This window comes from Periplaneta americana, chromosome 6 (genome assembly GCF_040183065.1).
Source record: "Periplaneta americana isolate PAMFEO1 chromosome 6, P.americana_PAMFEO1_priV1, whole genome shotgun sequence".
NCBI lineage: Eukaryota > Metazoa > Arthropoda > Insecta > Blattodea > Blattidae > Periplaneta > Periplaneta americana.
Window position 1 is genome coordinate 67,314,169 of NC_091122.1, and position 26,738 is coordinate 67,340,906.

General features: G+C 35.5%; 1 protein-coding gene and 1 non-coding gene across 2 annotated transcripts in view; both read right to left on the reverse strand.

Annotated features, from left to right (window-relative positions):
* The window catches only part of Remo (Remoulade), a 180,364-nt gene that overhangs the window by 24,239 nt on the left and 129,387 nt on the right, over window positions 1-26,738 (reverse strand). The window lies entirely within an intron of this gene.
* On the reverse strand, window positions 15,033-15,105 carry TRNAT-CGU (transfer RNA threonine (anticodon CGU)). The gene has a single exon. It is a non-coding gene; the product is annotated as a tRNA-Thr (tRNA).

The following is a 26,738-nucleotide window of genomic DNA, read 5'->3' on the forward strand; positions in this document are numbered from 1 at the left end:
TTAAGTTCCAACTCTTGGGTTCCCTCTAGTGGCTGCCCTCTGCATTACGTCATAGATGTCTATGAACGTAGGACTGAAGTCCACACATTTGGTGAGGTGCACTCGTTATGAGTGACTAGTTGGCCGGGATCCGACGGAATAAGCGCCGTCTTAAATCACGAAGTGATTTACGCATATCATATATATTATTTTAATGTACCGAAGTACATATGATATTTCCATGCAGATATTCTGCGTCATCATACGATGAAAGAGTAATGGAACGGAGAAAAATTCTCTCCAGCGCCGGTGTGGCTTAGTGGATAAAGCATCAGCACGTAGAGCTGAAAACCCGGGTTCAAATCCCGGCGCCGGAGAGAATTTTTCTCCGTTCCATTACTCTTTCATCGTATGATGACGCAGAATATTTGCATGGAAATATCATATGTACTTCGGTACATTAAAATAATATATGTCTACATATTTGCCTGGAATCCTCTATCCAGGGACGGGGTTATTATATGTACCGTAACGTACGAGTAAATGTGTGGCATAGGTCACACACACTGCTTCTCTCTCACAAGCAGAGGAAGCTAAGTTACCGGATTTTAACGCCCTTTAAAATTCATCGCCTCGGCCGGTTTTGAACACGAGAAAAGTAGACAATTCACTTATGACAACGAAGGATATTACAATGAGAGTGGAACATTCATGCGCTAGGCGGAACTCGAACTCACCTCCGTGTTTCTGCACACCATGCTTCTTCTTATAGCCTATACGTTACGTCCACGTCCATTAATGTGTATATATTCAAACTGAACAATTTATTTACCTATTTGTTAATTAATTTTGTGCGAGATCGTGCGTATTTGCTTGTTTTCCGCACAGAACCAATACGCGGTAAGTGTGAAATACCACATTCAGTATTCCCAACGTAACACACATAACAATTTCCCTCTTCTTACCGCTTAAGCGCGACATTCATTTTACTGCTTTAGGCTTTTAACATATTATTTTTAGAGACGTTTAACATTGTAATAATTATAAATTGGAAACTTACCACTGCAATTTCACCTAAATTGCAATGTTAATTATTGTTTTTAAATATTTGCAAAAATTAAGTAAAGTCTACTACTCCACGAAACTTATTGCATTCCTGATACAAGTAACGTTAAGGAAGCCGTGAAAAAATCAACAAGATTCCAGATGCCGATGTTATTACTGCAATATGTTATGTAAATAATATTGTTAAAATAATAAAATGAAAAATAAATCATTACATAACCTTACCGTTTGTTTTAAGTTCGCATTTATAGACTGGGGGGAAAAAAAGACAGACGTATATCACGGCCTGCTGGAGTATAGTAAACACAGAAAACATTTTACAGCAACAATGTTGAAGAAAGATATTTTGGTTTTCCGAAGTTACCGTCATTAAACAGAAACCAACATGGAGATTTCATTGCAACTAATTAGAAATTCGTCTTTCAGGTATGTAATAAACGATCTTCGCACAAAATAATGTACGATACACGAGCGGTATGTTTGTTTTCATGTTCTCGGAAATTAAAAAAGCTCAACTACGTTTCGCTTTTTCAATCTTTTCCTCGACCATGAAAACGTCAACATACCGCTCTTGTAACGTATATTACTATTTCATTTATTTACCCAATCCCTCGCGTACTCCAGATACCGGTATCTACAGGGTTGTTTCCGATCTCTGATAACGAATTTGAATGACAACATGCGCGTCAGGAGTCACACGACAGCTGAACTGTGGCGCGAGGTGACAGACCAGTAGTGAGTGATCATATAGTCAGAGTGCACGGCGACTCACAGCAGAAATTCCCAAGAAAATCGAGCCTCCATTTTTATTAAGGACATATGTTAGATTTTGTGGAACTTATTTTTTTCTAACATTTTATACCATCTTACAAACTTCTAAGACCGGTGTACCATTCACAGTGACATTCAGTAATAAACAGAACGATACTTTACGTTCAGTATTCAAAACATGTAGGTTCCAAAACGAAAAAAAAAAAACAAACAAACAAACAAAATAGTATTCCATATTTGTAACACTTCCTCTCTGAGGGTTGTAGCGGTCTTTGAGGGCTGTCCTTCCTTAAGGAGATTCAAGAATAACTTAAAAAGTTGTGTATAAAGTGTAAATTAAAATTAAGGTGACATTTAACATTTAATTTTTTTAAGGTGGCATGTATTTATTTAGCCTGACGGGTTACTCCCTTGGTTTGAATTGTAAATTAATTAAAAATAGCGTATAAGAGGGTCTTTGACTAGAAATGTTTAGCTTAAATGTAGTTCTGTTTATAAGTATGCATAAGGGTGTAATTATTTGTCTTATATGAGCTGTTGTATCAGTGAAGCGTTGTGTCAGTGAAGTTATGGTTTTACAGTGCAGTGAATAGTTTCGTTCAGTGATAATTTATAGTGTCAATGAAATGTGTTCTATATTGTCAGTGAAATGTGTTATAGAGTGTCAGTGAAATATGTCCTAAAGTGTCAGTGAAATGCGTCATAGTGCCACTACAGTGAGTAAGATGAGAGTAAAGTGAAAGACTATTATCAGTACCAATGTGATACTTATGTAGGGCCTATACATATGTAGGTTGTATTGTAAAATTAGGTTCTTATTAATTAGGTTATTTTATGTATTATTATTAATTGTAATTATTGTGTTTTGAGAAGCTTTTGTCATCTAGTCTTCTTTCAAAAAATCTGAAAGTTAGAATTTATAAAACAGTTATATTACCGGCTGTTCTGTATGGTTGTGAAACTCGGACTCTCACTTTGAGACAGGAACAGAGATTAAGGGTATTTGAGAATAAGGTTCTTAGGAAAATATTTGGGGCTAAGAGGGATGAAGTTACAGGAGAATGGAGAAAGTTACACAACGCAGAGCTGCACGCATTGTATTCTTCACCTGACATAATTAGGAACATAAAATCCAGACGTTTGAGATGGGCAGGACATGTAGCACGTATGGGCGAATCCAGAAATGCATATAGAGTGTTAGTTGGGAGACCGGAGGGAAAAAGACCTTTGGGGAGGCCGAGACGTAGGTGGGAAGATAATATTAAAATGGATTTGAGAGAGGTGGGATATGATGGTAGAGACTGGATTAATCTTGCTCAGGATAGGGACCAATGGCGGGCTTATGTGAGGGCGGCAATGAACCTCCGGGTTCCTTAAAAGCCAGTAAGTAAGTATTGTGTTAAATTGTATTGTGTATTCTTATTGTATTGTGTATTGTATAATTGTATTCTGTATTGTAATTTTATTGTGTATTGTTCATATTGTGTATACCACTGCCACCGGGTGCTTGCCCACTTGCAGTGTAAATAAATACATACATACATTATTCTTTTATTATTATTATTATTATTATTATTATTATTATTATTATTATTATTATTCAGACATCGATCTGTCTGCCTGTCTATCTGTCTATTTCATGTATCTAATCTGTCCATCCATCTATTAATGCGTATACGGTATAACTACATCTTCATTTATTCCTTGTTTAATTCAATGCAGTAAGCACTTGATCTTAAATAATTATGCCGAAACATAATTAATACAATAAATAGATAATAAAGACAGGAAAAGTATAGGGGTTCTATTAATAGTCTACGGCTCCATGATTCTAAATATTCACCAAACTATGAAAGAGTGTATAAATGTACACAATAAAATATAATACAATAACATGTTAATCATCTTTTAACATCGATCAAACTGGGCATGACATGCAATTCTGCACTTCCGCTCCTTGTAGAACAATGTGCAAGCTGCACGTTTGGTAATGAATATGCTGGTAAAACCTTGTGGCAGGATACACGGAAATGTGTTTTTCAAGGTTTAGGATAGAAAGGAATAATCATCCAGTCTTTCTGTTAATGACTAAGGTCGGTTTCTCGAAAGACGAGATAAAGACTCTTTAGCTACCAATCAGATTTTCAATGGGGGTGCGTGCCGCGAAACTTTTGAGGCTTTATTGTTGGTAAATAGTACATTATGCAACAAGCCTATAATGGTAGTAATTAAGACGCGAGTATGTTTGTTTACGAAACGAGCGCAAGCGAGTTTCATAATTTTCATACGAGCGTCTTAATTACCATTATAGGCAAGTTTCATAAGACTTTTTATGCTCAACCATATTTCTAACTTGAAATTATTCAGAAGTATTCATGTTATGGTTATGTAAGTGAGGAGTGGAACTGACCTGAATTGTGAGATGTGCGCAGACGCGAAAATATTGATTTTTTCCGAAACACGAATGTCATTGACCTTATATAATCTAGAGAATAACATGAACATTAGGCTTGATATAACCTGGAAATGGATTTACAATTGAAAAACGAGATGACAAATTGAATTTATTTGAATATTATTTACAATTAACGCTAATTGTTATAGTAACAGAACATAACCTTCTGTGACAGTATTGGATTTCCAGCCTCCGTGACTTTTCGCTAATTGTCTTTCGATTGCATATCCGAGAATAATCGATACTTGCGATTTTATAATGGTACAATCAGTACAAAGGTGATTTCTCATTGGCTGAACAATTGAATTATAATGAATAGGTGTGCTTTAATGAGGTGCATTAAAGGGCTACTACCAGGTATATAATTACTACATTTCGGCATGGTCGAGCATAGTAATTAAAATAATAATAATTTCACTGAATATTTATTTTTCCTTCTTACACAAAAGTTCAATTCGTGGTGGAATTTAAGACAGACACACACGTATTTCTTGTTCAAATGAGAGAAATTTCTCGCGCTTATTGTTTTTTTTATGTTTGTTAGTTTTTTTAAGCCCAGCCCATTTTGTTCCATGATGTTGGATATCGATTTATATACATCTACTCCGGATGACATTGAGGGTAACTCAGTACATGAAAGGAATTGTTCAATTATTCGAATCCTCATGAAAAAATATGATGTAACTCAATAATTCACATTGCATACTTATATCTATTGATTCATCGAGCTATAGTGAAAATATTCGACCGTCGCTTTGTTTTTCACGTACAGTACATGACACTGGATATCTGAAAATATATCAATCCGCTGGGAAATAGTATCGTTTGACAATGGACCCAAGGATATTTCCTCGGTGTCGTCACCTAACATCGATTCTACTATTTCCTTACAGGGAGGTAAACCACTTGCGCTTTTTCAGAAATAGTTTCCCTCCGTTCCATAGCTTTTGCTTGCTTTTCTTCCGATGACAACAATGGACTAAAATAGTTCTTATCTTTCCCAGATAACTTGTGTTTGGTATTCAAAAGTCTTCTCAATTTACTAGGGGCCGTGGATTCGTTGCTTAGTTTTTCTCTACAGACGACACACTCTATACTAAAAGCCAGGTTATGAACCGACTAAACCGGAAGCAACGTTCTGTTGGTCTCTTTCTGAGCTCTGTTGCCACATAGTGGGGCGAGATTCAAAGCGTGTTCAGCGTTTGTCACCGATATGTTTAAAATAACTGCTGTATATAGTTGTCGGTAACACTATCCACAATATTAGTAATTAAAATTACTGTTTTTAAGAAAGCACGAGCTAATGACGCTGGTACGAAATGCGACTCGTAATGCACGTGGTACTGCAGATGAACTGGCTACACTGTCTCCGTGATTCCGTTGCCAGATTTTCGTTAGCACGACATTTTCACGCGAGGTCCAATGAAAAGCTCCGTTCTCGTTCTCCCCTCCATCCCCCACACTCAACGTGTCATCACTGCACAGGCTACCCCTCTAACCCGCACTTTCCTCTCGCCCATCCAACTACTTCCTGTTTCGTCGGTTCATAACCTGGCTTTTAGTATAGTGCAAGACGGTTTTCAGGTCCACTGAACGTAAATCCAAAGTTATGGTAACTATCTTGGTAGTTAGGTCTCAAGGTATATGGATTTACGGTTAGGTCTGTTCCAGTAGGTTCTACGCCCCCCCCCCCCCCTGTGCTGCTTTCACGGCAATTACATTTGGAATTATTCGTTCTCACTTTTGTTACTGTTAGGCCTAAATTATTGCCACTGTCTCATCTTCAACTTTTCTCCTTTGAATCTAAACTTATCCATACTGAAGTTAAATGAACACAATAACGCAAATAACACGCGTCAAACTAAAAATCAACCTCAATAAATGCCAGAATATGGACAAAATGGCTTTACGACTTCGAGTCTACAAACAACTGACTGGTGAAGGAAAGCGGTGAGCGTGCTCTACTGAGACTCTTGCATTGTTGCCAACTCGTACGTTAGGGCGCCGCGGAAACTCGCTACATGGGATAGTGTGCCGTGAACAAGAAAAGTTTGAGAACCACTGCATTAAATTTACGAGTTAAGTAATTTTACTGCTCGGTTAGTCTTGACAGTTTTCTAATTTTATTGTTGATTGATAAAAGATTTTTTTACATTCTTCAAACATTTATTTAATATCGGATTTAATAATCCCTGACTAAACATAATAATCCTTTCAACTCATTTTTAGTGCATTCAAATTAATTCCCTACACAGATTAAGGAAATTAATTAAGCCTAAATATGATTTTTGACATGCTGAAAAAATATTTAAAATTCTTGAATGCAGATTTAGGCGTTTTATATTTCTTGTAACTTCTGGAGCTGTATTGTCCTGATGCTGTACCAAGGCGTTTAGAGGATTTGGAAGTTGAGTGTAAAAGTTCAGTAACGTATTATTTTCTGTAACTCAAAATATTCTGTCTTCGTGGATCTGTACAGTTCTTGTGTACCAGTCCGTACCAGGAATTAGACGCAAAGCCATATTTTGCGCTACTTGCAGTGGTCTCAGTGTTAAATTGTTGACATAAGCCAGGGATGTCAAAGCCCCTGCACTGAGTGCTCTCAAGAACCTGCACATTTCCTTAAGAGCGATAATAATTATACAGGGTTATTCATAAATCCGTAAACATTAAAAAAATTCACCATTAACAAACTAAGCAACGGATACCAAATTTTGTTATACTGAAATAGAAATAAACTCACCAAATTTATTTATTTATTTATTTGTTTATTTATTTTATTCATTCATTCATTCACTTATTCATTTCGTTAATTCATTCATTCATTCATTCATGTCCACACCTGTGGAGTAACGGTCAGCGCGTCTGGCTGCGAAACCAGGTGGCCCGGGTTCGAATCCCGGTCGGGGCAAGTTACCTGGTTGAGGTTTTTTCCGGGGTTTTCCCTCAACCCAATACGAGCACATGCTGGGTAACTTTCGGTGCTGGACCCCGGACTCATTTCACCGGCATTATCACCTTCATATCATTCAGACGCTAAATAACCTAGATGTTGATACAGCGTCGTAAAATAACCCAATAAAATAAAAATTCATTCATTTTATTTAATTTATTTATTTATTTGTTTATTTATTTATTTTATTTATGTATTTATTTACTTTATTTATTATATATATTTAATTAATTTATTTATTTATTTATATTGTCATAAACATTTATACCAGTTATGGTGTACCACCACATTTCTGTATACGGGTTTCACCATAACTTTCTATTACATTTACCTACAATTAGTATGCAATCCCAACAATCTATTTAACTAATAACTACTCTACTTCCGCTGTTAACTTCAAACGGTCCATTTCTTCTTATTGGTCTTAAATATCTACCATCTGTTAGTTCCACACTTTACTTACGTTCCTTCACTACTTTACGATAATAAGCTTAAGCTATATTGTGTTGATCATTATTACTCTTTCAAACTATCGTTCTTAAATTGGCACGTTACGGGGATACCTTTACCTTTTACCTTTACCCTATTTAAAATTACTATACTGACATTTCCTATTTAAGGGGTTAGGTACAGCTTCCAGCAGTAAAAATTTTGGAAATATTCAACATTTTTTTCCTCCATTACTATATCTTGTACAATAATGAAAATTGGTATGTGTAAAACACTGTCTTTCTGCTATATGAAAAAAATATTTTTACGATTTAAAAAGAATTATATATATATATATATATATATATATATATATATATATATATATATATTTACAAATTCAAAACAGTGCAGTGATGAAGCATTTCCCTCATAACTCATAAACTTGTTAACTTTGTCATGTTCTCTCTCTTTTATTTTATTGCTGAAACTCATGTTTACAATATCATGCTCTTTCAACTATAGTCCTTAATTAATAATATTTTTTATTTTGTGTTAGAAGAAACTGCTGATACTTGACCATTTTTCAAATGAATTTATTTTTTATCAGACAATCTATCACAGTTAGAGAAGTGATCGTGCACCATATTGTAGATATGACATGCGTAAATACACACAACAAATCTCATCACAGAATGTTGGATAGTTTTTTATTTATGTGGGAAGTGCTTCATCACGGCACAGTGAAATTAATTTTGAAAAAAAAAACATGTAAATATTTTTTTTAATTGTAAAAATATTTTTTATATAGCAGAAGGACAATGTTTTACACATACCAATTTTCATTATTCTACAAGATATAGTAATGGAGGAAAAAAATGTTGGATATTTCCAAAATTGTACTGCTGTAAGCTGTACCTAACCCCTTAACACTTAACACTTCACACGGTTTTACTCATACAAATCCTTTTCCCCATAATACACATCATTATAATAATCTTGCTAATACTGGCATGAGATCAAGTTCACTTTAGTTTGATGATCCATTCCTTAACCTCAAATAACACTCATAATAAATTAACTAAAAATTGTAACTACCCTCACTGATAAGTAATACTATTAATTTAAGGCGTTATTCTATGAGATAATTTAAAAAAACGATACAATTTTGTTTGTTTTTTATTCCTTCTCGAGAAAAAAATTATTTTATATGAAACACTTCATAAAATGTTTTAGGAAAGCCATTGATTTAATTCTCAATATGCTCAGTCAGTTTAAGAGAGTAGTGTATTATGATAATAAGTTATTTAAATAATTTTAGTTTTGTCCTTTAAATATACAGAAATTTGATCCGAACAAAGGTAACTTTTAGTTCTCAAAGGAATTTTTAAATGTTACATTTGTTCGGATCAAATTTCTGCATACTTAATGGACGAGACTAAAATTCTTTCAATCATTTATCATAATAATACACTGTTATCTTAATCATACTGGGAAATCAATTAATAGCTTTCCAAAACAATGGAATGTTTCATATAAAACAATTTTTTTAGCTCGGTAAGGAAGTAAAAACGAGGAAAATTGTATTAAACTTTTTTGCTTTAAATATATTAAAGAATAACTCCCTAAAATTAATTACATTGCTTACGATTCACCCTGTAACTATATATATATATATATATATATATATATATATATATATATATATATTGTGTACTTTTTCGTTGTATGTTGAATAAAATCAATTGCAAGCAATAGGTGAACATTATTTTCAATTGCTATCGTAATAACAAATCAAGAGAGATAATGAAATTTACTGCGTAACAAAATGTAAGGTAAGATATTACACGATATTACTATATTTCAATACTTATTGCAAGATAACTTCATGGAAAATATGATTACAAATGTGACATTTTATTAATTGATACGTAAATTACCTTCGGGCATTCCAACGTGAGAAGGAAACACGGATGATAAATGTGATCTTGTTGATCCAGTGAAAACTATGGACAGAGTACGAGCTACTAGGACTACCAAGGCCAGCAAACGCAAGGGACAGTGACAAAAGGACGTGAATCAAAAGCATACAGAGGCTGGGGTTTCACGCAGGAAGTACGAAATAATAATGAAATAAATTGTGATAAAATATAGTACCGCTGATTTCCATAAAACTGTTCATAGAATGGAAGTAATGGAAGACTAGTCATTTGGCGGAACAATTTGTATTGTAATTGTGACATACAGTATTAAACTGGTAAAGTTGCCCTGCCCCTAAAGTACAAACAATAACATCAAACTAATTTATCATGTCTAAGCATAGTCATCTCTACTTTTAATTTTAATATTACCTGCAGCTTCATATTTTATCCACCAAGTGTTTATGTCGCATTAATAAACAGAAATACTTTTTCCCTATCTAGACAATATTAAGTCTACATTTTTGACGTTCTTGGCCAAAGCCCATAAGCCTACAAATTATAAAGAGAAATTATAAGATGCTGCAAAGAATCAATTTCTTGACTTTTTTTTTTTAAGAAAATTACATCTTTCATGCATTCTTGATACTAAAATAAAAATACAGGCTGATCCGTTTGGGTATGGATAATATTAATTTATTATTATAAAGCTGTTATGATAGTATGATACATTTCTCGCTGGTAATATTATGTAGTCCATACCTGTGGAGTAGCGGTTAGCGCGTCTGGCCGCGAAACCAGGTGGCCCGGGTTCGATTCCTGATCGGGGAAAGTTACCTGGTTGAGATTTTTTCCGGGGTTTTCCCTCAATCCAATATGAGCAAATGCTGCGTAACTTTCGGTGCTGGACCTCGGACTCATTTCACCGGCATTATCACCTTCATCTCATCTTTCTTTCTTTCCTTCTTTATTTCCCTTAGTTTAACCTCTCCCTTTTAGGTTCATTTACACGACCCACGTCACACTGGCCTTTCATCTCATTCAGACGCTAAATAACCTGAGATGTTGATAAAGCGGCGTAAAATAACCTACTTAAAAAAATGTTATTATGTATGTATTTATTAACACTACAATTGGGTATACACCCGGAGGTAGTGATATATAATATATAACAATAATATTACAATAATTATATTAATAAAATTTACAATAATTGCAGAAATAAAAAATCAAATAAACGTAAATTTAATTCTCACTCTAATTAAACAGATGCAATAAACCTAGGATTATAAATAAAAACTATGCTATAATAACGCCTACAATAAGCAAAAGTAGGCCTATACCTAACTTATAAGCACGTCTATTAAACCCAGCTATTACCAACTTAAGTAATTAAATATCACCTTAATATATTAATTACATATCAACTTAATTAATTACATGTCACAACTTAGATAATTACACTGCACCTACAATTAAAATCTCAGCCTAATCTTCTCAATCTTTCCTTAAATGTATTGATTTTGAGAGAACCACCATGAAAGATTGCAGCAGGTAAGCTGTTCCATTCTACTATTGTGCGGTTAACAAAGAAAATTTTGCCACGTCTGTTCTTTGTTTTCTGCATTTAAACTTCCTAATATGATCAGCCCTGCTTAAGTATAATGGTGTTACTAATCTATCATTGATGTCGGTCTATGCTTTGTGTCCCACTTGTGCCTTAAACAATGGGAGTTTGCGTACATAGAAAGAATGAAAATCAGCAGTGCATAATGTGAAATGAAAATCATAGATGATTTAAATGCCTACTACAAATCAACAGCGGGCACAAATGGATATTTACAGATGAAGCGACTTTTCATGTCAGTGGGAGAGTAAACACATACAATTGCACTATTTCGGGAAGGGAAAATCCACATGTCTCCTACGAACTTGAAACGTCAAGTCCAAAAGTTAACGTATAGTGTGGAGCGAGCCGCAATAAAGTGTATGAACCAGACAAGAAAATACGCTATGAATCTTACTTGAATATGTTGCAATTGTTTCTGTTGCCATAACTCGAGGAAGACAATATGAACATTGTATTCCAGCAAGATGGTGCATCCCCTCACTGGGCATAGGAGATTTGTCATTTTCTGTACAGCTTTCAATCGTATGCGGTTTGGTCGTTAAATGTTATGTTTTATTTAACGGCGCTCGCAACTGCAGAGGTTATATCAGCGTCGCCGGATGTGCCGGAATTTTGTCCCATAGGAGTTCTTTTACATGCCAGTAAATGACCCTGTCGCATTTAAGCACACTTAAATGCCATCGACCTGGTCCGGGATCGAATCCGCAACCTTGGGCATAGAAGGCCAGCGCTATACCAACTTGCCAACCAGGTCGACGGTTTGGTCGTGATGGACCAATTGCTTGGCCCTCAAACTCTCCAGATTTAATCCCTCGTGACTTCTTCGTGTGAAGCTTTGTTAAAGACATTGTCTATTCATAGAAACCCAGGAACATTGATGATCTAAGGGTAAAAATTACTCAAGCTTTCCAACAAATCACCCCTCTAATGTTGTAACGGGCATGAGCTGAATTGTATCACAGTTATTAGTTGTGCAGAGTGCGCAATGGGGGTCATGTAGAGTATGCAAGTAGTTGTTCACGATAATTGTAATAAATTGCAATTCAGTTACTTTTTATGTAAAGAAATTGTAACTGTATGAATGGATTCCAACGAGAAAAAGGAAGAGGGGAAGATCAAAATGGACATGGACTCAAGAAATAATTAAGACAATGAGAGAAAGGGGTTTGGGGCATGGGAGAATAGAGAAGAATGGTGACAGACTATTTAATTTTGAAAATGAGTATATGAAGATGTTCTATGACATTGTGAAATCTGACAATAAATTCTAATTTAACTTACAAGCAAACATTCTGATTGGGGCAGATAAAAAAGTTAATTTTTTTTCTTCCACCATGTTAATAATGTCAAAAGGAGTGCTTATACAATTTTGGCCCCTCGACCGCAATTATGAGGCTGTTCAGAAACTGAATTTCCCTGGGGCCGTTTACAGAAAGAAAGCACAATTGAATGGAAAGATTTATTGAAACAGAAACAGCAATTGTTGCGCTATTTGTCAACATATCCCCCACTGGAATCAATTTTTGTAGGTTTGTGTCGCAGAAGTCAGCCTCCTGGGATCGGAACCAGCGTTTGACAGCCGTCTGCACCTCTCTGTCGATCCCATTATAAGACAAATGTTTCAATTCAGATTAGGAATATGTTTAAAAATAGCTCAACAATAATATTGTTGTGTGTGTTCCAATAAATTTTTCCAATGAAATTGTGTTTTCTTTATGTTAACGGACCGTGGCGAACTTATTTTTTATGGCCCTCGTAATTGCGGTCGAATGGCCAAAAATTTGTATAAGCACTTCTTTTGACATTTTTAACATGGTGAAAGAAAAAAATTTAACTTTTTTTATCTGCCCCCATCAGAATGTTTGCTTATTAATTACTTTTTAAAGCTTAGCCATTCCTGCTTAATACGCACTTAAAAGACAGAATGTAAAAGAACCGGAGTTTTTACTCAATCACGTGGGATATATTTTTCCATCACTAAAATGAGAAACAATGCCGGTTTTCCAGGTCGTATGGCAATCGTACACCATTGGAATACAGCTGAGGACGGAGCGAGTAGAACTGTTGAGTTACTCGGTTTTATCGGTTTATGTGCTTGGCAGCGGAGCACCGAAGTTACTCTGTTAACCGTAGTCGTTACCGGTCAGTTCAAACATTCAAACAGAGTTCGCGTGTTTTACTTAATTCTAGCAGACAACAACGTAGGTACTGTAGGTACTGTTGTATTTAAATATTTTCTGCTGCAGGACAAATTATTTCCTTATCCCCAAGGCGGGCTGAAAGGCCTCTAGTATTGAAGAGGAGTTCATCCTATTATGACCTGTCAAGTGGGCTTGATGAACATTGACAGTCTGAACATATTACTGTACATATTAATAATAATAATTATTATTATTGTTATTATTATTACTATTATTATTATTATCATCATCATCATCATCATATTAGAGTGTTTGATTAATATTAAAATATGTTAAAAAAGAAGTGCATTATATTTTTCTTCTATTTGTGTTTATTGGATTTGTTTTACCTCATCAGTCATAATTTTATTTGTATTTATTTGTACGAATTATGTTACCTAATTACTTTAATTTATCAATAATATTACTCTTCACCAAAGAGAACATGGTTGTATTGAAGGCTAGTAATGTTATAAAATAAATAAACATTATGTTCTTCAGTTTAAGATTCCACGTTTTATTGATTATTTTATCCACTTTCCGTAATAGTAAATAATTCTGTGTGTTATTTATAAGTGTTTTAGGTAGCGCTTCATGGAGCCCGTTTCTTTCTATCTTCCTTTTTAATTAGCTGCAGCGTTTAACGTTTACATTACATGTTAATTTATTAGCTGTTAGTATTATAAATTATTTTATCAATTTTATTTCGTCTGTCATATATAACAACACTGAAAGTTAAATAGGCCTTTCATACAAAATAACTACCTACGCAAATAGTTGTAATCACGCAAATGAAATTTGCAACCGCCATTTTTCAATGAAGAGAAGCACTTTTTTCTCGTCAATTGGCAAAGCGAAAGCGCTTTACTACAACGCTTTACTGCAACTTTCAAAGTACGTTCTAAAATCGACTCAGTCTATCTAAATTTTAAATCTGCCGCCACAAATTTGTACTCGGTACTGTACTAGGTTCAACCGAGTAATGACGTCACAGTAACTGCTCCGAACCGAACCGCTCCGTCCCCACCCCTGCATTGGAAGTTAATTAACTGGCAGAGCTAGCTGTACTTAAAAGTCAAACAGTTAACCAATGATTTGATATCTCATGATATTCTTGTGCAAAAATGATGTCGTGTGTAATACACCGTGTCCGAAAAAGAACGTACCTACCCATGTCATCTTTTTTTCAGGTGACCAGTGTGTGCAGGAACTCAACAAACAGCTTGCAACTAGCCTACAAAAGTTTAATTTGATATAACCGCCGCGTGCATGCGTAATGTTTTTTTTTTTTTTTTCTAAAATGAAACCGACCAAACAATATATGCATCTTCCTTCGTAGAATATGCAAAAACGACGTCTATCACTAGGGAACGAAGTCTGAACACCAAAACATTGCTTAGAGGCTGTTACAGGTTTAAGGAACACTGACTATAAGGTAATGTTACTTGTTTACTTTACTGATGTACCCTCAGGTTCGTATGCAAAATGAAAGACGTCGCGTGAAGGGATTTCTGTTCATTCGAAGTTAAATGGTACGGGTTTTGCATCTTTACAGTTTACTCGCATTCTAATGGTTGTTTAGACACAGCATGTATATTTTCTGTTTAAAAAGTAAACATTTATTATGTTAATATTTGAGGAGAAAAATTCGCTCCGGCGCCGGGGATCGAACCCGGGCCCTTGGTTCTACGTACCAAGCGCTCTGACCACTGAGCTACGCCGAATTCAATCCACGGCATCGGATCGAACTCTCCTCCTTCAATGTTTCCCTTTATGGCCTGACTCCAAGTTAGGCATATGTTGTTGTTGTTGTTTTCTAATGCCAGGCATTTGACAATAAAGTCATTTGACCTCTTGCACTCCAATATTTTTTGGAGTGAAAATGGCAAGTTGTGGCCGATTTAAGTGAACACCATATTTTAACGTTTTAGTGGCTACTTCATTCACACACAACCCCCAGAATGTCTGGAGGACCACACCTGCTGTTGGTCGACGGGTCCATTGGACCTAGCTGGGAGATCTTGTTGACGTATATATCCAATGTCAACTGCCATTATACTAGGAGCTCAGCTCAGCTGAGTGACTTATTTGGCCGGGATTCCGCAGTTAAAGGGAGGCAGAGGTGAGTATTTCAAAATCCACAAAATTTATCCGATTTGTTTGAAATTGATCATGGATATTAAGTATGTTATTAGTAATGGACATACCAAGTTTCAACTTTCTAAGTACAATAGTTCTGTAAATATTAATAATTTTATAAAACTTTATATCGTTTGATATAAAATGCTCCATGCACCATATTGTAAGAAATTTTCAATATTTCTTTTTATTTATATGTTCAGAGAAGGTACAGTATATAAATAATGATAAGTATTAGTTTATTATGGGAATAATATAGTAATACAGTTATCTTGGTTTTAATTTCATACTTTAAAGGGCACAAAATCAAAAACTAACATCGGAATATGAAAATATAGTGTATAAAGATAATAAAAATGGAAAAAAAAAAAAAAAAACAAACAAATTTTCTTCAGTTTTGTTCAAAATTTCACCTCTGCCTCCCCTTAAGTGCACAGTATTCTGTACAGACATATGCACTGCTAGCTATGAGATATTATAGATTTATTAATTTGTCATACAGAATAATATCTGTAATATTGACAATTAATATTTGTGGAGAAAAATTCGGTCCGGCGCCGGGGATCGAACCCGGGTCCTTGGTTCTACGTACCAAACGCTCTGATCACTGAGCTACGCCGAATTCAATCCACAGCACAGCAATCTCCTCAAATATTAATTGTCAATATTACAGATATTATCCTGTATGACAAATTAATAAATCTATAATATTTCTTATGTTGTTCAGTGAAGGTACTGTGAAGTTGTATTACAAATTATGTTTTATTTAACGACGCTCGTAACTGCCGAGGTTATATCAGCGTCGCCAGTGTGCCGAAATTTTGTCCCACAGTTCTTTTACATGCCAGTAAATTTACTGACATGAGCCTGTCGCATTTAAGCACACTTAAATGCCATCAACCTGGACAGGGATCAAACCCGCAACCTTGGACACAGAAGGCCAGTACTATATCGACTATGCCACTCAGGCCGACGTGAAGATGTATTAAAATGCCGTCAATAAAAACTGCAACTCTGCCTGTGCTTGTGAAAGAGTTCAGTCACTATGTTTCAGTCAAGAATGAAAATATATTATGGTTAAAGTGTGTAAATTAGACGTAAAAGTCAATAAGCTTCGTGATTTATAAAAACATTGAGACTCTAAAAGACACATCGAACATCTGAAATTGTTTTAATGATTCGATTTTGGAACAGTCCACTTTTTGTTATATCTTGTGTCTGACGCTGATATGTGCGAATATTCCGTTTCATAAACTTGAGAACCTACATTGTAAACACTTCATTGAAAAGACTACGTCTAGAAAATTGCCGAAAACATTGAGACTCTAAAAGACATATCGTACATCTGAAATTGTTTAATGATTCGATTTTGGAACAGTCCACTTTTTGTTATATCTTGTGTCTGACGCTGATATGTGCGAATATTCCGTTTCATAAACTTGAGAACCTACACTTCATTGCAAAGAATGCGTCTAGAAAATTGCCGACTCCAACAACCATGTGTATACAATACTTACGCTCGTGTTAAGAAATACAGTAACTAAATTCTATACGATCAACTATTCATAACATTAAAAGGGTTAAAATACAACTGAAGTGTGTTCTTAAAAAAATCCTGCATATTCGAAACTCTGTGCAACATGAATTAAATAGTGAACAGGCACAAGACAGAACACACAACATTATAATAAATACAAACTATTTAAATTTCGCACCAATAACATCGTGTGACCGTGTATTGTGGGTCCCTATCACCACGGCATGGCGCGTCCTCAGGCTGCGGATCGAGGAGACGGCCTCCAGATATGGAGGGTAGCTGCGAATATATTGAATAAGCAGTCGTGGACAGCCGATGAGGGGTGGTCCTCCAGCTTGGGGGTTGGGCGAAGGGCTAACAACCCATCACCGTAAAAAACAGCTTGTTACGAAACCTTCGGGATAACAAATATAAATGATACTCGGGAGGAAATTAAACATAGAATAAATATGGGAAATGCCTGTTATTATTCGGCTGAGAATCTTTTATCATTCAGTCTGGTGTCAAAAAAATCTGAAAGTTAAAATTTATAAAACAGTTATATTACCAGTTGTTCTTTATGGCTGTGAAACTTGGACTATCACTTTGAGAGCGGAACATAGGTTAAGGGTGTTTGAGAATAAAGTGCTTAGGAAAATATTTGGGTCTAAGAGGGATGAAGTTACAGGAGAATGGAGAAAGTTACACAACGCAGAACTGCACGCATTGTATTCTTCACCTGACATAATTAGGAACATTAAATCCAGATGTTTGAGATGGGCAGGGCATGTAGCACGTATGGGTGAATCCAGAAATGCATATAGAGTGTTAGTAGGGACGTCGGAGGGAAAAAGATCTTTGGGGAGGCCGAGACGTAGATGGGAGGATAATATTAAAATGGATTTGAGGGAGGTGGGGTATGGTGATAGAGACTGGATTAATCTTGCTCAGGATAGGGACCAATGGCGGGCTATTGTGAGGGCGGCAATGAACCTTCGGGTTCCTTAAAAGCCAGTAAGTAAGTAACATCGTGTGATGTTCAAAGAACATTATCTTGTTTCAGTGAAAATCGAAACAGTAATGAATCGGTCATTATTAAAAGGTACTAAGTCAATTTTGAACATATGGACATTTTGGTGAATTTCTTATTTTTTTCGGCATTTAATAGAGAATGAAACAAACGAATTATATTCCACGAGTAATGCTTAACCACAAAACATTTATTAAGCGAACAGAACAGTTTATCTGAGTACTGAAAAAACTTAGAGACATGATTTTAGGCCTATTTGTTATGAAAAGCATCCTCGTATCGTATCACAGGGCCGAGAAATGATTTTGAAAAAAAAAATGTACAATCATTTTCGGACACTGTACATTTGTGCATATACATTTAAAATTTTATATTAGGCTACTATAAAATAATTACTGTATCCGTACATACCTCTTCTTACCAATAGATATTTTGACTGATATAAAGCCTTCAACTACAACCAGCGATAAAATCAGCAGTTTAATTGTTGCAAGGAACATTTCCCACTAATTCTAGCTTCTTTCTTTGGAGTGAAAAGCGCAATGGATCAAGTAAAGCTTCCTTCAACATTATATAGTCACTGTGTATGCTAACGAAGTAGATAAGACAATAATGGCAAGGGACAGTATCAATAAAATATACGAAATTAAAGTGTAGGCCTAATAGGTTATTACGAGTATACGATATACGACATAATATAACCTTCCTAAAACCGCTTTCAGCGATGAGGCGAAATTCCACACTTTTGGCTTATCAACAAACATAGCAGACGAGCAGTCAAATGTAACCTTTGAATGGGCAAGAAATACGCCAAAAGTTACATGTGTGGTTAGGCATGACACAGTCGACAATCTATGACTCCTTTATGTTTCAGGAAGCAACAATTACAGTCAATTCGTATCTGGACTTGTTACAACTGTTTTAGTACCTCAATTACAGCAAGATGGTGTTATTGAAACCGATGTTTTTCAAAAAGATGGAGTACCTCCACATTTTGCGAACATTGTTTATGATTTCTTGAACAAAATATTTCCAGGAAGATATATAGGCAGAGGATAACAAAGCATTTGGGCACCACGTTCTCCAGACTTAACCCTGCTCGATTTCTTTCATAGGGCTACATCAAATCGCTGGTGTATCGAACTGAGGCTCGAGATTTTAAAGATCGAATTAGAAGTGCATTTGATACCATTTCACCTCATATATTGGTGAACGTTTTTCGATCTACCTCACAACTTAGACAGCTCTGCTTTGAAATGGGAGTCGTATTGAAGTGAAGTAACGTGTTGTGTAGCAGTGTGTGTGGGTTTATTACCTCCATAAAACTTTTTGTCACATTCGGCCGTTTTTACTAATATTGAGAGATTTATAATCATCCTGTATTCATTGCAGTAGTAACGAGAAAATACTGAATGATTAATATGCATTTATATGTTACAATACGGAAAATGAAAATATTTATTGCAACAGTAATGAGAAGACACTGAATGATTAACATGTACTTACATGTCACAATATGGAAAATAAAAAATACTTACTGCAACAGTAACGAGCAGACACTGAATGATTTATATGCACTTAATGTTACCTACAATACGAAAAAACACAAATATTTATTGCAGCAATAATGATAAAATACTGGTACTGATTAATATGCATTTAGGTTGGTGTAGGGCTCTTATATTGGCGAGAATCATTATGTATATAAATGTTGATTTTTTTAATAACTCTTTCACACCCATACTAATTACTAATAATTTTACAAGGTTCGAACTCAGGAAATAACTATGATTTGTTATTATATCGGCATTATGTAACTTATACAGGGCTATTAAAAAAGGAGCAGATTTCAAATATTTCTTTCTTTCAAACTACAAAAGATAGAAACACAATTTCAACGTTCCTGGACAGACGAAAGTTTAAATTTTGAACAGTCTGGGTAGAAGTTCCAATCACGGCCGCATTGGTGCTGTTGACTGTCTGTAGTAAAATGGCGACATAACAGGAAAAAGCATTTTGTGCTGCAATTAGCAAAACTAGAGTCCATTATTGAAGTTCAACGTGCTTTTCGCCGTCAGTTTAATAAACAACCACATCGTCATAAGCAGATTTACCAGTGGCATCGAAAATTCGTAGAAGATGGTTGCATCTGCAAACAGAAAAGCACGGGACGTCTACACACATCGAATGAAAATGTTGAGCGTATTCGTACAGTTTACGAAAGGAGCTCAAAAAAAATCCACAACACGAGCAAGCAGAGAACTGAACATTCCTCAACCAACGGTATGGCGAGTTCTGAAACACCGTCTGCACATGAACCCGTACAAACTGCAGTTATTGCAAGCATTGCATCCTGACGACCACAACGACACCATTCCAGGACATTGGATTGGAAGAGGAGGAGATCAACTTCATCGCCGGTAGCCTCCCAGGTCTCCAGACCTCACTCCTTGTGATTTTTATCTGTGGGGTTACGTAAAAGGCCGTGTTTTTATCCCCCCTATGCCTGACATTGGCCTTAACACTGCAATCAACAGCGACAATGCGGCCGTGATTGGAACTTCTACCCGGACTGTTCAAAATTTAAACTTTCGTCTATCCAGGAATGTTGGAATTGTGTATCAATCTTTTGTAGTTTGGAAGAAATAAATATTTGAAATCTGCTCCTTCTTTTTGAATAGCCCTATATTATAAATGTTGATATTTTTTAACAATTCCTTCATAACCATACTAATTACTAATAACTTCACAAGGCTCGAATTCAGGAATTAAAGCCCTCACTGGATTCTGTGACTTGTTATATCTGCAAGAGTCATTTGGCATTTCTTTAACAATTTCTTCATACCCATATTAATTACTTGTAACTTTACAAGGCTCGAACTCAGGAAATAATAGTCTCACTGAATTCTAACTATGATCTGTTATTATATGGGCAAAGGTCATTAAGTGTATACATTTTGACATTTTTTAAACAAATTCTTCATACCTGTAGGAATTACTTATAAATGTACAAGGCTGAAACTAAGGGAATAATGCCTTCACAGAGTTCAAACTATGACTTGTTACTACAGTATATGGGCAAGATCATTATGTATATCAATATTCACATTTTTTTTAATTATTCCTTCATATCTGTAGTAATTACTCATAATTTTTCAAGGCTGGAACTAAGGAAATAATGCTCCAGTGGTGGTTCGTGTCTAAAATGACAACGGGTTCACTCTTTTTTATAATTTTACAGTTTTCCAACAATTTAAACAATATCTCATTTCTGAAAAATTAAAAAACTACTACAGTTCTTTAAAGTAGATAATTATCTTAAAATGAGCCTGATGATGATTATGATGAAGAAGAAGAAGAAGAAGAAGAAGAAGAAGAAGAAGTAGTAGTTAAGTCTCCTGTAGATGTATATTTGTACAGAAAATCCATCCTCTTTTCCTTTTTTGTGGCGAATCTATCGATGACTTTCTCATTGAAATCCTGAAGCTTGTGGACAATTGCTTTTTCAATAGACAGCATGGCGAGAATAGACAACCTATCTTCATCCATAGTACTTCTAAGAAATATTTTAATCCGCGCCAAATCAGAGGAATATCTCTCTGCTTCACACAATGTCATTGGAATAGTAGCTACTAATTGTAACAATTTCTTAACGTCAAACGTCACCAAAGGGTTCATGCAAGTTGTTTTCAATTAAAAATTTAAGAAGGGGTATTGCAATTTTCATATCTTGAAAATCATTTCGAAAATAAATTATCTGTAATTCAGTTTTCAGCTTAAGTTTCTTCAAAAATGGGTAGAACTGTACAACAGCAGAAAGAATATCTTCTGGAAATTTCTTTTTGAATGAAGAAGTGATGGTCGAATAAAGCAGACGCCAAGTGATTGGAGAAATCAAACCTTTCTTTGCTGTGATGAATTATTATGTCACACACTTCCTTTGCTGCTACATTCCTTGTAATATGCATGTCCTCGCATCTTTTTGCTGTATTTTCTTTCTCTGTAGTGATATTATCAATAATGTCTCTAATTTTTAAAATTTCATTTTCGGAAGACGTCACAGCTTACTTTATTGAGAGGGGTTCAGTGTTGCGCTTTTGTAAATGATTATATAAGATATCCACATGGGGCATTATTTTATAAAATACTTCTGAGCAAAATGAAAATGTTGGCTGCTGCAGTTTCAACTTTATACTGTAATTTAATACCCGTCTTTGTTCCGATAAGTTGTATTGATTTATCAATATTTTTCATAAAAGACCGTCATAAACTTATCTTATATAATAGTGTAATGAAATAAAAACATTACATTATTATATAAGGTAAGTTTATGGTAGTCTTTAATGAAAAACATTGATAAATTTATACTGTAAGGTTGATTAACAGTTGTTATCTGGTTATTGTTATATTCAATTGTTTGGAGACACTATAGGATGGACTCTCTATTTTTATAAACTATAAGAACTGTTCTTGAAGTTCCATTTTGGGTCTGATCCTGAGGAACTCTTTTTTTCTACAACATCATTTAGAACAGCAACTCTTTGAAGTGAATAAGAGAAGAATATTGGTACCGGTACCACTGCAATAGTACTGAAAAACAGTTTGACTTGTTTATTGTTTGCACCCTTGCATGTCGGTCACTCATAACTCTAGCACCATCATAACTTTGAGATCTTACTTTTTCTTTCTGTTCTCAGACAATGTCAGAGAGGATATTTTTAATACAAACAGGCAAAGAGGGTGCATAATTACCAGATGGATTTAAAAATGTGAAAAACCTTTCAACTGGCTCTCCAGTAGATAATAATAAACAACGAAGTACTACAATGAACTGAAAGTTAGAAAAGGTATCAGGAGTTTCAGTTAGTGTTCTGCCCAAGGGCAGGTTTTTCACTGCAAACCCAGTTTTCTCCAATTTTTCCTGTTTTCTGCCTTCCTCTTTGTTTCCTCATATGATCCATATATCTTAATGTCGTCTGCTATTTCAGCATTAATCTCCTCACGACATATATACAACACACACTCCAACAAATCATTTTGTATGTCCTTACATATACTCTTAAAGACTGCAGCATTATTCATAATGTACTTTTACAAGTGCATCTAAAGCGGAAGTGAAATTTATTAGGCCTGGTAAGGTTTATCTTGTCTCAGTAGCAATAAAACAAAGTCCCGTCAAATGAGGGTGGAGATTATAGGAGAGTTATAAATTTTCAGGATTCCTTTCAAAACCTTGTTATTGTACAGGCTACCAGAACTCAGTTTCTTGAAAGACAAGCTCAGTGACGGAACTACACTGTACGAAGAGATATATTTTATTTTATTTTGCACTACAGAATGTATCAACTAGTCCCTTCCGCCACTGGATGGATGGACGGTATCGCTCCACTCCCCCATCGCCATAAAAAAACAGCCGAGATAAGACATATCTCCTTTCTCTCTCTTTTCACAGTGAGACAAGATTCATCACACAGGCTTTAGCCCTCTGAATATCCCAGGATTGTTAGAATCTGCTTTTTCATCATGTCCACATAAGCCAAGTTCAAATTCACCGCAGAACTTAATACAATCAATTATTTTCGAAAGAACATAGTGATTTTTCCTTATGTTATCATATGCCTTTCAATATTCTGCCTGAAAGCTGAGTTAAGTATAGTTGTCTAATTTCTGTTCTTCCAAGGACTGATAAATCTATGGTTCTTATGAGCAATAGATTCCTCATGCTTCTTAATTTTCTGTGTTAAATGGCTTAAATCTGATACCAGTGCATGTCCAGCTCGCATCTTTACCCTTAGCAAATATGTAGCAGCCACGGGAAACAAAATAATTTATTTGTAGATTCACAACCGCAAATCCAGCTGTTTCTTTCATATATTTTTACATTAACAGCCCTGCAAAATGTCTTACTTCGGCTTGTTTGTGCTTGCTTTAAATCTAGTTGAGGTAACGGCCTTCCAAGCTTCTTTATTTTACATTTATCTTCCCAAGATTAAAACTGAAAAATTTGTTCGTAAAAGATATTAAACACATTTCTTTTTCTTTGGAAACGAACATTGATCACACTCACATGAATATATTAGGACTAAAACACGTCCACCATTGTGGCTGAGGGATTAGTGAATCTAACTCCGAACCCAGCAGGCCCAGGTTCGATCCCCGGTCGGGATGAGTTGGCTGGGTGAGGTTTTTTCGGGTTTTTTCCCCTCACTCCTATGGATGAATATCAGGTAACTTTATCAGGCGATTGGAACACCACTAATCTTCGCCACTTCCTTTCCTCCCCTATCATCCTTTCATTCATCATCCCGTTACTTCTTCTGGTTTTCAGATTGCTCTACAGTAGCCCTCCGAAGATGCTGGCTCGTTCAACCGGCCTCTGTGGATTGTATTCATGTGATGATGGATAACTTCTGCAACGGAACCGGGGCAAACCTTCTCAGGGGAGGACTTCTGCCTTGGACCATTTAGGGAGCCTTGTGGGGGTTGCTGAAGCAGGAGTGGTACATGGACTCTGTTGGCTGTAGGGACTGGTCATTAAGGGGGTCAAGTGGTTAGGTCAGTGCATGTAGGGGATCGGTGGGGTGTACAACAGACCTCAGGTCTTAGTGCGTGGGATGTTCCCTCCCTCCTAACAAGTAAAAAAAAAAAAAAAAGACTAAAACATCAACAACGACTAAATTGACATTTAAAGGATTGTAAGAAACCACTAATAAATACAACAATCAATAACACACGTACATGTCCTAAAAGCATGATCTCAGCTACAGATTGAAGCTAACTTCATATTCGTATTTCTTACGTTACCGCCAGAGCATATCGGCTGTCTCAAGATTACAATGTCATATACAGCTGCACTGGTACTCTTATCAGCACATCCACATATTTCCCCTGCAGTGTTTCCCCTTGCCTTTCACCCCGAAGAAGAATACAGTATATCAGACGATAGACGACATTAAGATATATGGATCATTTGGATCATATATGGAGACTAAGGCAGAAAATAGGAAGTATTGGAGAAACTTTCGTAATGTGACCAAAGTTATGTTGGTATAAGAGGTAAAATAGTTGAAGGTGCATTAGCGAAGTAATGAATTTGTATACAAAACAAATGTGTAACTACAGTATAAAATTTGATGAAAATCTGTTAGATAGGAGAGAAGTTATTAATTTTGTCCTATTAGATTTGCGTTTTGGACTTATGTGCAGTGAATTGAATATATGAAGAAGTGATAATGATATATTCCAAAGTCTTACATTGACCAAAAACTGTATTTTGAAGCAGTTCGGCTTATTTCCACAAGAGTATGTTACTGTTTTATCGTTTGTAATAATATGCAGTCCATACCTGCGGAGTAATAGTTAGCGCATCTGGCCGCGAAACCAGGTGGCCCGGGTTCGAATCCCGGTCGAAGCAAGTTACCTGGTTGAGGTTTTTTCCGGGGTTTTCCCTCAACCAAATATGAACAAATGCTGGGTAACTATCAGTAACTAATGTGCTGGAATAAATTAATTATTAGAAAACATCGTTAACTAAATGGGAAATAATCATGTACTGTGGCTTAGGACTTCATAATTCTAGGTAAATTCTCACTTGTCAAACTTGCACAACATTAGCGAATAGTTGCAGAGGTCAAGGCTAGGTAACCAATAAAAAGTTTAATTCTGTTGAACATACTCGTAGAAGGTTGCCTTGTGATCGCGACTTTGGGCAAATTAAAAAAAAACGTCAAAATTAGGAATCTTATCGTTTATACTCCTGAATGCTGGGTTTCAGTAATTAAGGAGTCCTGCAAGAATACGCCATTTGTTAGTGTCAGAATGGCTCAAGAAGACTTCAAACTCTTGGAACCAATTCAAGCAAACGTTGTGAAGAAAGACAAAATAATGTGATAATGACACATTATTATGATTTTTCTGAAGCAACAACATTCAAATTTGATTGTGTAAAGTCATGTGAATTACAAGTTTGATACAACTACTTTCGTGACGTCCCTTTTCAGCCAGTCACTCCTTGAACTAAAAATATATAAAATAGACAAAAATGTCTCAGGACTTTCAGTATGGTGAACGAAATCATACAGTGGACGATTTTTATAAATTGACATAAATAGGTGGACAAAATTGTTATGGACATGCTGTGGACTAAAATCTCAACTGGACGAAAATTTCTGATGGACGTACTGTAAATACTGTGGACGAAATGTCACTGCACAATCAGTCTGGGAACCCTTTCTTGTGATAGTGACTGGCTGAAAATGGACGTCACGAAAGTAGTTGCATCAAACTTTTAATTCACATGACTTATCACAAACAAACTTGAATGCTGTTACTTCAGAAAAGCGTAATAATGTGTCATTATCACATTTGTCTTTCTTCACAGCGTTCACTTGAAGTGGTTCCAAGAGTTTGGAATCTTCTTGAGTCATTCCTACTAACCATTCATTCCACTGTTTTTGCTAGAATACTTAAAAGCCTTGAGAATTCTAAGTTTTTTTTTAGGTTATTTTATGACGCTTTATCAACATCTTAGGTTATTTAGCATCTGAATGAGATGAAGGCGATAATGCCAGTGAAATGAGTCCGGGGTCCAACACCGATAGTTACCTAGCATTCGCTCACAATGGGTTGAAGGAAAACCTAGGAAAAACCTCAATCAGGTAACTTGCCCCGAT